This window comes from Sylvia atricapilla, chromosome 5 (genome assembly GCF_009819655.1).
Source record: "Sylvia atricapilla isolate bSylAtr1 chromosome 5, bSylAtr1.pri, whole genome shotgun sequence".
NCBI classification, from domain to species: Eukaryota; Metazoa; Chordata; class Aves; order Passeriformes; family Sylviidae; genus Sylvia; species Sylvia atricapilla.
Genome location: NC_089144.1, coordinates 6,867,085 through 6,879,007, shown reverse-complemented (window position 1 = coordinate 6,879,007; position 11,923 = coordinate 6,867,085). Strand labels below are relative to the sequence as shown.

The 11,923-nt window shown below is 36.8% G+C and overlaps 1 long non-coding RNA gene across 1 annotated transcript; it reads left to right on the top strand.

Annotated features, from left to right (window-relative positions):
* Window positions 1–2,345: 2,345 nt before the first annotated feature.
* Window positions 2,346–11,658, top strand: LOC136360997 (uncharacterized). Its single transcript, XR_010743555.1, has 3 exons — window positions 2,346–2,637; window positions 7,507–7,599; window positions 8,940–11,658. It is a non-coding gene; the product is annotated as an uncharacterized lncRNA (long non-coding RNA).
* The last annotated feature ends 265 nt before the right edge of the window (window positions 11,659–11,923 follow it).

Below are 11,923 nucleotides of genomic sequence, written 5' to 3'. Positions count from 1 at the left end.
CTTTTGTTTTCAAACTTGTCTCTGAGAGAATAAAAACCCTACTGCATTCTTCTTACCTGACATATCTATATTCCTCATTTACTCTGATTCCCCATAGTTGTCCACTTATTACTTTCTCAAGTCCTCGACAAAGGCTAAGCAGAGTAACTCTAAAGAAAAAAATGATTTCTCATACACAAAATATTTATAAAGATTGCTTGTCAGAAGTAATTTACAGTGCTACATTGCTTTCTGGAATGATGTGGAACATGACTGCTTTCTTAAACTATCATTTGTCAAATTGAGTACATAAAGCAGACAAAGTATCTCACTGGTAAACATTGACTATGCAGTTCCTTCACTAGCAGTTGAACTTCCAGTTTTGAGTTCATGCTCTTAAAGTCAGATTTAGCTCTTTTAATGGCTGAAATATCTTAAATATTCCCTCTTAAAACACGTTGTATTATTGATGTATTATTCAACTATTTTCCCAATCAGTCTTAGTAAAACAGTTCCAGTTTTTCTGAATATGAGACCTTGCTTCAGCCCAGCCACCTGTCAATCAGATAGTACTCCCAGACATTCTTGAACAATCTTCTTAGTTAGAAAAGAAAAAATAATTTTTATATTTGTGTGTGGACTTCAATACTGGCTGATGACACTTTTCAGATTTTTTTTCCTTTTTTTATCATGTAGACTAGTAAATTTAACTGTAGATAAGATTATTTTTTAAACTTTACAATTAAAAGTCACACCACTCTCAATAAAATATTCTTCTGTTGTCTCAATAAAAACATTTTATGGAAGATTGTTGTATTTATTAGATTTATTAGCACACAGAAATATTTAAGTCACTATTTTTCACAAGAAGATTTAATGTAATCAAGCTTATAATTTTGTTAAGGTTTGTTAGTTTATGAAGAGTATGCTTTGAAAATAGGTATATGGTATGAACATTCAAAATTCAGTAAAAATTAATTTATTGCATTTAACAAAAAAAAATTTTGTAGTTGCATTGGTGATTTAATCTGAACCTCTCTCTCACCTTAGAGAAAAGTGTCAGAAATGGTTAGAGATAAACATATAGATATAAATAAATATATAAATAAAAAACAACTCAGGTTATTTTTTTCAGTATCCTGAGGAAAGCCCGTGGCTATTCTTAGACACTTTCAATCATGCTCATAATATTGCAGTTGCTTTTTATTTGAAGAGTAAAATGGTGACAGAGAAGTAGTAATTTTTTCAAGTTTACAATTCCACACCAGCTACAAATCTTCCTTAGTTTTATCTGCTTCATATATGTGCATATCTCTAACCAATTTAAAATAGCAGAAAGAAATCCAATAAAATTGAGTTATTTGCTCAAGGTCTTTAGCTGAAGTTATTTTAAGGGTATTTAGCATTTTAGCCAGCACATGAGAGATGAAAACACACTGCTTGGCATTTTTGTGCCTTGTAAGTTGTGTGATGCTCTTCATCCTTCCTACTTTCCACCCATGTTGCTTTGAAGGAGAGCTGATTTTTGACTTTCACAGGGGGCAAAATGAGCCCTGCCTTGCTCTTGTGTTATCCACAACAGCTTTAAATGCTACTTTGAGCAAAAAATCGCCCACAATCACCCTTGTATCTGAGGGCTTTGAATGTTCTGAGGACAGATATTCTTGCTGCTGTCCTTCTGTCCTCGACCAATGTTGACCTGGGATGTGAGTCCACATCTGGCTGAACATGAGCCAGCAGTGAGCCCAGGTGGCCAAGAAGGCCAGTGCCATCCTGGCCTGGATTAATAAATGTGCATCCAGCAGGACCAGGGCAGGGATTGTCCCCCTGTACTAGGCACTGGTGAGCCATACCTTGAATGCTGTGTTCAGTTCTGGGCCATTCACTGCAAGAAAGACATTGAGGTGTTGGAGCATGTCCAGAGAAAGGCATGGAGCTGGTGAAGAGCCTGGAGCACAAGGAGCTCTCTGTAAGGAGCAGCTGAGGGAGCTGGGTGTGTTCAGCCTGGAGAAAAGGAGGCTCAGGGGTGACCTTATTGCTATCTACAAGCATCTGCAAGGAGGCTGTAGAAAGGTGGGGATCATCCTCTCAAGCAACTAGTGACAGGAGAGGACACAACTTCAAGCTGCACCAGGTGAGGCTCAGGTTTGGGGTCAGGAAGAATTTGTTCACAGAAGGGTTGTCAAGGATTGGAACGGGTTTGTGCAGGGAGGTGGTGGAGTCACCATCCCTGGAGGTGTTCGATAAAAAAACTGCTCATGGTACTTAGTGCCATGATCTAATTGACAAGGTGACAATAAAGATTGGAGCTGATGACCTTAGAGGCCTTGTCCAGCCTAAATGAGTCTGTGATTCTGCCACCTCCATTGCTTTTCCTTAGCATATGCTCAGATGCCACAAAGCCAGCATGCATTATTATACAGTATATAATAGTATACAGCTTAAGGCTGAGCTCTTAAACAAGGGTCACCTACATGACCCGGGCTCAAATGTATTTCAGCTGGGTAACAACATGTACTTCTAACATTTTCAGTCATTGTGAGGATTATCTAATTATAACAACAGCCCCACTTCCTTCACTGCTATTGCTTACGAAATAATAGGCAATTCAGAAGAAGAAAGGAATGTGTGATCTGACCCAGGGTATTCCAAGATCTTGTAAGTAAAAAAAAGGTAATATGAGACAAAAAGGGTTTTAACGGAAAAGGAAATTAATGATCATGATGATAGTCCTGGCAGATGGTCAGGGGAAGCTGAGAAGATAGGAGTAGAAGTGTTATTTAAGGGGAAATGAGACTTTTTTGGTCTTTTTGAGACAGACTGATAAAAAAATAGATATTGGAGAAAAAATTTTTTGCAAAGAGCCTCAGATTAAGAATAAACACTTTTTTCTGTGTCAGGTTTGAATAGTGGAAGTGAAAAGAAACAAACAATGGGTGTTAAAAGAAAAGGTGGCTCTTTTTGAGGTGGCTGATAATGGGATTCTGCTATCTGTAACTCAGGAATGCTGTCTTGTTGGATATGCAAATATACCTGCATATATACTACCTAATACATTAGACTCCTTTTTTATAAATACTCACCCAAAAGCACAGACAATATATTTGTTCAATCTTATAACTCCTAGTTTTGCAGGTACTGTTTTTTGAACACTGAAATTTTTCTCAGTGAGACAGAATACAGCGCGAAGTAGAGCAGCTTTCATGATTTTTTTCCTATTCTGAATAGCTGCAGATACTTTAGAATTAAATTAACTTGTCCTTTTATTTTCTGAAGACTAAGCAATTCAATCTGTGTACAGACTGGAGAAAAGGAGGGGGAGGGAGGGAAACAAAATAAATTTTCAGGAGGGACTATGGGACTTCTCATGAATGAAACAGGTCATTGCTACTCCTTGGATCATCACCAGAAATTTACATTTTTATTCCCATAAAGCAGGAGGTATCTTTCAAGGCAGTGTAATGTTTTCCTAGGGCATTTTAATGCTTTTATATCTTTCTGTCTGCATCATATATGCTTAGTTGTTTAGGGACCTAGAACTGAGAGCCACAGAAGCAGAGGGGGAAGACATGCTGTTTATCTGACTTGCAGTCATTTGGTAAAAGGTTTGGAACTGTTTCTATTATGAGTAGATCTGTGAGTCAGAGACTGGTTCAACCTGCATCCACCTCTGTGAATCTTCTTTGTGTAAAAAGAATGCAAACAAAAAAAAAAATAAAAGCTGTTGCACTGATAGATACTGTGCAGTATCCTCAGACTCACAGAGGCATAAGACTCTAGTTGAAAGTGTAAAACACACAATTTAGCCAAGTAGTTCCACTTTTAAGCAATACTGAAACATCTTTAATATGACAAATTACTTTGTAGGTATCCAGAAAATTTCCAGAAATCAGTTCTGGAAACATGACAGGTAGAATTGCCATTAAAGAATGCCAATGTGACTGCAATAGGTAGTCATGTAAGAGCACTTGGCTACTGTAGCAAAAAACTCAGCTATGGTGAACTCTATATTCTGAAAACACAGAGTGAAAAAACAGATGAAACTGCTAAAGTTTTATCAGGCTTGACATGGAATTGTTGGTATTTATGTGGATTTTATATAAAGTAAAAGGTCAAGACATACTTGAAACTCAATCCTAACTGAAAATATTTGCCACTTGCAGTAAGCCTGGCTCAACTTTCTGGTTGTGATGAGAAATTCAAACATTTTTTGTCACCTAGTTAAAACCTAGATACTACACTGAAAGAGAGGTTTTTGTGGAGGTTTCTTTTGGTGGAAAGCCTGTGTAAGTGTCATATATTCTTAACTTCTCAAGGTGACTAGCGTAACTTTTTTTTCCTTTGTTTTGACCATAAAAATGAAGAGAGAAAATGGTTTATGTGCCATTAGGGCACAGTTGGGGATAGACTGACCCTTATTCTACTCCCTCCAGAGTAACACAAATTAAGTGGACTGTGTTATAATTGCTCTAATAAGCCAAATACTCTCAGGACATATTCAAGCCAGCAAAGAACAACAGTAAGATGTATATGATCATGTGAACAGTATTGCTTCTTATGTTTTGGATTATTAGCAGGAAAATTTGTTTCCCTCTTGAGCAGATTCCTGTGGAATGCACAGGGGTTTGGACTTCCACCATGTAAACAGTCAGAAAACACAGAATAGTATTTTAATCTCTGGTACTAGATGCCTGCTCAGTACTTCAGATTTGGAGAAACTCAAACTTACAGCCCAAATATTTGGCTCATTTCAAAGGAAGCAGAAGCTGCTGTCTGAAGTGCTGGGAAGAAATTCTGAAGAAATTCTGAATCCAGTGGTAAACAGACATGTGCATTGGTGCCTAGAAATTACATGAGTTCTCTGTATGAACAGGAAAAGTGTTATGTGTGAAAGTTAGGCAGTTTTCTTTAATTTGATGCTGCTACAAATTTTCTAAGTGAAGGGAAAAAAGAACCAAAACAATGTGAAAACAAATTTCCCAGGCTTTGAAACAGTTTTATGTAAGTAATTATTTAATTTAGAATTATTGTTGCAATCTGATGAGCTAATTAATGTTCTAAAAATTGCTGCCAAAAAGCCATCAAGAGCACCATTTTTCTTTAAACTTGCCCGTTAGGGAAGTGATACTTGTCATGTGTTTCAATTCACATTTCCAGTCCTTAGAGGAGTGAAGACAGAGGTCAGCAGAACTGCCACCTTGGGCTTCCATGGAGTAGATTACAGGCCTTTCAGTCTGACTTTGGTGCCAAGGAAGGTCATGGAGCAGATCATCTTGAGTGTCATCCCGTGTCATGTGCACAGGGGATCAGGCCCAGCCTGAAGGGGTTTATGAAAGGCATTGACCTGCTGGACCAACCTCGTCTAATGCCAAAGCTACCTGCTCAGTAAATGAGGGAAAGGCTGCAGATGTTGTCTATCTGAACTTCAGTAAAGCCTTTGACACTGTTTTCCACACCATTCTCCTGGCAAAATTGGCTGTTTTGATAGGTGCATCCTTCACTGGGAAAAAAAAAAAAATACAGTGGATGACTGATCCCATAAGGTGGTGGTGAATAGAATTAAATCTGGTTAGCAGACAGTCACTCGTGGTGTACTGGGGCCAGTTCTGCTAAATATCTCAATGAATGATCTGGACAAGGGCATTGAGTGCACCCTCAGTCAGTTCACAAATGACACCAAGTTGGATGAAGTGTTTATCTGCTGGAGGGTCGAAGGACTCTGCAGAGAGCTCTGGACAGGCTGGGTCGGTGGGTTGAGGACAAGTACAGGAGATTCTTCAAGGTGAAGTGGTGACTCCTGCACTTGGGTCACAAGAACCTTATGTAGTGCTACGGGGTTGGGGAAGAGTGGATGGAAAAGAACCCAGCAGAAAAGGACCTGAGAATGCTGGTCAACACAGCTGAACATGAGCCAGCTGTGCCCAGGCAGCCAGAAAAGCCAATGGAATCCTGGATTTTATCCACAATAGCATGGTCAGCAGGACCAGGGAGTGTTTTTTCCCCTGTACGCGGCACTAGTGAGGCCACATCTCAAATCCTGTGTTCAGTTTTGGGCCTCCCAATTACAAGAGAGACATTGAAGTACTGGAGCATGTCCAGAGAAGGGCAAAAAGAAGCTTGGAAAGGGTCTGGAGCACAAGATTTTTGAGGAGTGGCTGAGGGAGCTGAGGTTGTTTAGGCTGAAGAAAAGGAGGGTCAGGAGACACCTTATCACTCTGAAAGGAGATTGTAGCCAGAAGGGGGTCAGTCTGTTTTTCCAAATAACAAGTGACAGAATGAGTGGTATCACCCTCAAGTTGCACTGGGGAGGTTTATGTTGGATATTAGTCAAAATTTCTTCACTAAAAGGGTTGTCAAGCCTTGGAAGAGGCTACACATTGATCGAATCACCATCCTTGAAAGTATTTAAAAGATGCATATATGTGGTCCATCTGGACATGGTTCAGTGATGATTTAGCAGTACTGGGGTGGACTTGATGGTCTTAAAAGTGTTTTTTAACCTAACTTAACTGATTCTATTCTATGGATTGAACTATTACTATAAATAGTAAACAAGTCCTTTTTATTTTTTTAGGTTTCCCTCTTTTCTCTTATTTTATCTGTCTGTTTTTCTGGGGAGTGATTAATTTACCTGTAATGAGGAACAAAAGGGAAAAAAACAGGAGGTGGGAGGGTAGGTGTGCATTCTCTTCCTCTTCTCTGGATTCATCATGCTCTGTCTTACCTTCTCTCTCCTCTTTATCTGTTATTCTAATTACCTATCTTACTTCTTTCTCATGCCTTCATTAGTAAGAGATGTTTATACTTCCCTGGCTAAGCTATGCATTTTTCCCCCTTTCATTTCATTTTCCCCTGTCAGTGTCCAAAGTTGTAAATTCACCTCCTATTCTCTAATCTGTTCCTCTTCCTGTGATCACTTTATTTCAAGTCTGCTCTATGCCCTTCCTCAGCATTTTTAAAGTGCATAATTCTCTCCCCTCTTCTCATCGTCTTTTAAAGTGTTAATACCATATTCATGCAGCAGGGGTGTTCGAGGTGGAGATAGGGATAGCAAGGAAGGAAGGAAGCTTTTATCCCCATAAAATTATGAAGCAGCAGGTTATCTCTGAATGTATGTCGTTGCACCTGAATTCTCTCTTCTTCCTGGGACCAATATGGTAGAAAAGTACACAGTGAAAACACTGAACATACAGTCCATCAGCAGTTTGCTTTTAGCTGTGGGCCATTCTGGCATAATAAAGGAAAGATGGAGCTGTCAAACTAATTCTTAACACATAGCAGTTTACTTTCAGATCTAATAAACCATAAATTGTTTGTTTTGTGTCTTGCAACCTAAAAACTATTACTACCTTAATAGTTGTGTTCTTTTCTAATGGGAAGAAAAATAGGGGGCATAACAGGAAGTTCAAGAAAGAGTTTAAAGGGGAAAGAGGGCAATTAATAGAAGCAAAACATTATTTCTCTTGCTGAAAGTATATTTAAGAAGAGGAATATATCACAATAATCAACCAGGTTTTTTGCCTTCAGCCTGTCTGAGGCCATGTGGTTTGGAGATCTGATCACTAGTCCGAAAAGGAAAGGCTGTTTGCAAGATTTCCGGGGTGTTTTTTCCTGGAAAAGGTGAGAGGACAAAAGCAGAAATCTATGACATACACTTTATACCTTGTAAGGAAGTACTCATCTGTCTATCTGCCTCTCTCTCTCTCTTTCTTTCTTTCTACATACATATATATAGAGATCCATATGTTTCAAGCTGTCACTAAATTGATTTGGAGGCAGATTTTTCTTTCATGTACTGCTCTGAAGATTAGGTTAAAAATGCAATATTTAATATATGGCTTAAACCAATTGAATTCAGTTTTCTTATTTGTTTTGCTCTTTTACTTCACGGTTCAGTATTTTACAGAATTTTGCATGGTATTTCCATCAGTAATAACAGTTCTGACTACTTGGAGACAGAACAATGCCAAAGCAGAAGATAGTGTTTGAAAATTCAAACAGCATTTTGTAACAATCATGCTTGCTTAATACACCCTACAATATTTTGGTATATACAGATTCTGTGGAATTTTTAAGCCATTTCTAAACTCATATTTTGGGTGAGCATGAATTACTGGCGCTTTGTTTTATAAATAAATCATTATTTTATCATTTGTGTTTGTGCTGTCTTCCAGTACTCTTGATTTTTTTCATAGCGTGAAATTTGGTTCTTTTTCACTTTTGAAATACTGCTTCCATTCAATTTTCTTTGCAACAGGTTCATTGGGCAGTACTTTGCCCCTTTTTATTATCTTGTATTTTGTTTGAGGGGTTTTAATTTGTTTTGGTTTTGGTTTTTCTGTTTGTTTTTTGTTCTTTTTTTTCTTTCCTGGTGCGTAACTAAAACAATTTTCTGATTAAATTGACTATTAATAGCCATTATTTACATTAATTTGCACTTGTAATAGCATCACTAGAGGGCAGTATTGATTAAATTAGGCACACTCTAGTGCTCTTTGGAAATTTAACTTCAGAAAAGCCTCCAGTATGAACACCTTTGCATTCCTAATATATGGCTTTCAGGTCCATTTTTCATTACATCCTAAACATAAAATGTAAAAGTGATCTTATTCACCACCTATATTTGACATTGTTATTTGTAACTTTAATGTGTGTAAAAGAACGTTCTGTGATTTTTATGAGAAAGTATGTGCATGAAGCTTAGTAGAAATTAGATGGCATTAAAGTTATTTTAAGTTATACATAGTAGAAATTATTTTTTGTAATATATTTTTATAATAAAATGTAGAGGTTTTTTATGTGTTTTTCCTCAGGAAAAATGCTGTGCAAAGTAATTATCTTCTAATTCATTAACTGTCTCCTTGAAAATCTCAGTACAGTGTATTTTATGATAACGGACAATAAAGATAAGCAGAATTGTAAATTAAAACACTGACACATTTGTTCTTATCGATTTACAGGTCTCCTGACAAATGCAGCAACACAGAATCCTCGTAGGAGTGGTTTAGGCTCTCTGTGAGCTACTTAACTTAGTCAAGTTTCACTGCTGTTGATCATCATCTGTTATATGTCATCAACTCAACTGTCTGTTTCTCTGTATCTCATGAATGACAGCATAATTCCTCTGCATTATGAGCTAAAGTTTGTTCTGCCATTCTAAGGATCACTGGACTAAGGAATATAGAAAAAGAGATATGCTTGGGCATTAGCAATACAAAAAAGTTCATGGTTAACGTTTCATCTGCGTTTTACACCACTGCTGGACTTGCTGTTACCTACATGTTTCAATCCGAAGAGTCTGCTACAATGAAGAGTATCATCCCAATCAGCCTTAGAGAAGACTGTTTTGCCTATGGGAGGACACTGAGGTGCAAAAGAGAAACTCTTCTTGTGCCCTAAACTGTCTGAATTGCTTTTATTTTCTTATACTTTCAGTATTTACAATAGACCAAAGAGCAAAATCTATTTTAAAGTGGACACAATCTTACTCTAAAAGAGAGTTATGTCATTAAATTGAAGGAGGTCTCCACAAAGACATGATTCCAGCTTTCACAAAGCTGAAATGTTGTCCAGCGGAAGTCTTTATGGAAAGCTGAAGTAAAAACTAACTCAGAGACCTGCTCTTGAAATGCCATGTTCAAGAGAACATAACGGAGCACTGAGAGAAAATGACCTATGTTTGAAAAATTTGGACAAAAAGAACACAAACTGTCTACACGGCACCTTTATTCCTCTGTACTTAGATTGACTTTCTCGTACTAAAATCATTTTCCGTTTTAACCAGTTAAACATGCCTCTTCTACAGTTCCATTTTTGATAGTTAAAGTTGGATAATACAGTATTTGCAAAGAGCATGTTTGGTCATCTGTGGCCTATGTCTCATCTGATACACCATTTAGCACCAGAAAGCAAATTAAAGAGAAAACAAAAGTAACACTTGTTTGAAAGAGATCATTAAATGTATTTTGAAAAGCCTAAAGTTATATATTTAACAGTTTTTATATGTTGTATATTTGTAGAAAATCCTATTTAACAATTAACGTGATAACTCTGACAGTCATGAAAAGTGGTTCAGAGTTAAGTTGTGTTTTATTACTTCAGTTGTCTCTGAAGTGACTGGTGTCGTTTGCTTTCTTCCATTGGGACATTCTGGATGTAAAGCATGACCAGAGAGGACTGTGTAGAAAAAGCAAAGAATAATGTTGTTTATATTACATAAATGCATTCAACCATTGCACTGTTGGAAGGCATTTTTTATTTTTATTTTATTTTTATTTTTTTGTCTTTATGTACTGATAAAAATAGAGTGTAAAATATTTTACTCATTGCTCTTCATAGCAAGGTTTTCCTTCCTTCCTTCCTTCCTTCCTTCCTTCCTTCCTTCCTTCCTTCCTTCCTTCCTTCCTTCCTTCCTTCCTTCCTTCCTTCCTTCCTTCCTTCCTTCCTTCCTTCCTTTCCTTCCTTTCTTCCTTCCATATAAGGATCAGTTTGAAGCCTGTTCCTTGATCCCATTTTCAGTGTTTTACCTCATTGTTAGAAAGCCCACTTTTTCAGCATTATTGGTTAGTGAAAATTTAGCAAAGACAGCATAGACAAGGGAGAAATTATGATGAAACAGAAACAAAACCTTGTTCCTTTTACTGTACCTTTTGGCATATAAGTTTGGTACATATTGGTATGATACAATCAACAAGGGAGCTTAATTTCTTCCTGGCAAATGTATTATGGTTTCAATTATACTACCTAATACTCCAATTAACTTTTAGTGTTATGCTAGTTCTATTCTACTAAAGAAAAATATATAGAGATTATTCAAGTGACCATAGATGAAAGGTACAAAAATGAAAAGTTGATTAAAGAATTTTTTTTTAAAGCCTACTCAAACACTGAGGCTTATATAATGCAGAGGTTGCAGGAAAATATGAACTATGGATCATTTTGTCTTCAAGTAAAACAAATATATACAAAATTCTTATTTAATCATAGGATTTTGACCAGTATCAAAGTAGCAATTAAAGCCCAGCCACTTGTAAAGTGTTATGGACTGACTGCACTATAAATGACCAATGTCAGGTTTAAAATGTCATGCAATAAATGATGGTAAATACAGTTACTGTACATGTAGACCTCAAGAGCCAGATTCCTCACTCTACCATCTCTCTGTTTTGATTTATTTTAAAGGGAGCTTCGTAGCCTTATTTAGTAAACACTGAAAAAACAAAAGATGTTACATCATTTTTGTTGCTTTACAGTATTCAGTTTTGTGTTGGTTCAGCTAAATTATGAAAAATAAAGAAAATCCTTTTATAAGTGAGACTTGTTCCCTGAGCATGACATCACCAAAGGAATTTTACCAGATGATAAGTAAGGTGGGAGCACAGAGAGGAAGATGGAATTGGAAATTGAGGACATGAACAATGTTTTGAAGTTTTACCCTTCCATTTTCATGTCTTGGGTACCTTCATTTTGGTGTGCTCAGTTACAGATCACATTAAGGTCATTTATTCTCTGGAAAATGGATCCTCTAAGAACAGGAGGATCTAAGAATGGACATCTGAAATATTTACATCTAAAAATCACACAATACAATCAGTTCTGAATATGCAACCTTATATCTTTGTTTTCTAATTACTTTAAATACTCAAAAAAGAGTAGATGCACATGGTTATAAGGTCTACTCTGGATAAGAGCTATCAAAGGAAAAATATTCTGATTACTCTTCAGAGGTGCGTTCTCATTTCTGAGTCTCTTGTGTACAACAGACACTTCAAGGCACTTAAAATGTGTTTTGTGCTTTTCTGTCCTCCCCCAGAATGTATAGTTTTAAACAAACAAAATATACTGGCTGCCTTTGTCACTGTGAATTACTACTCTAAGAACAGTGGTGAAATGTTTCTCTCTCAGGAACAATATGTTTTCAGAATATTGTGAACTTTAATTTTAC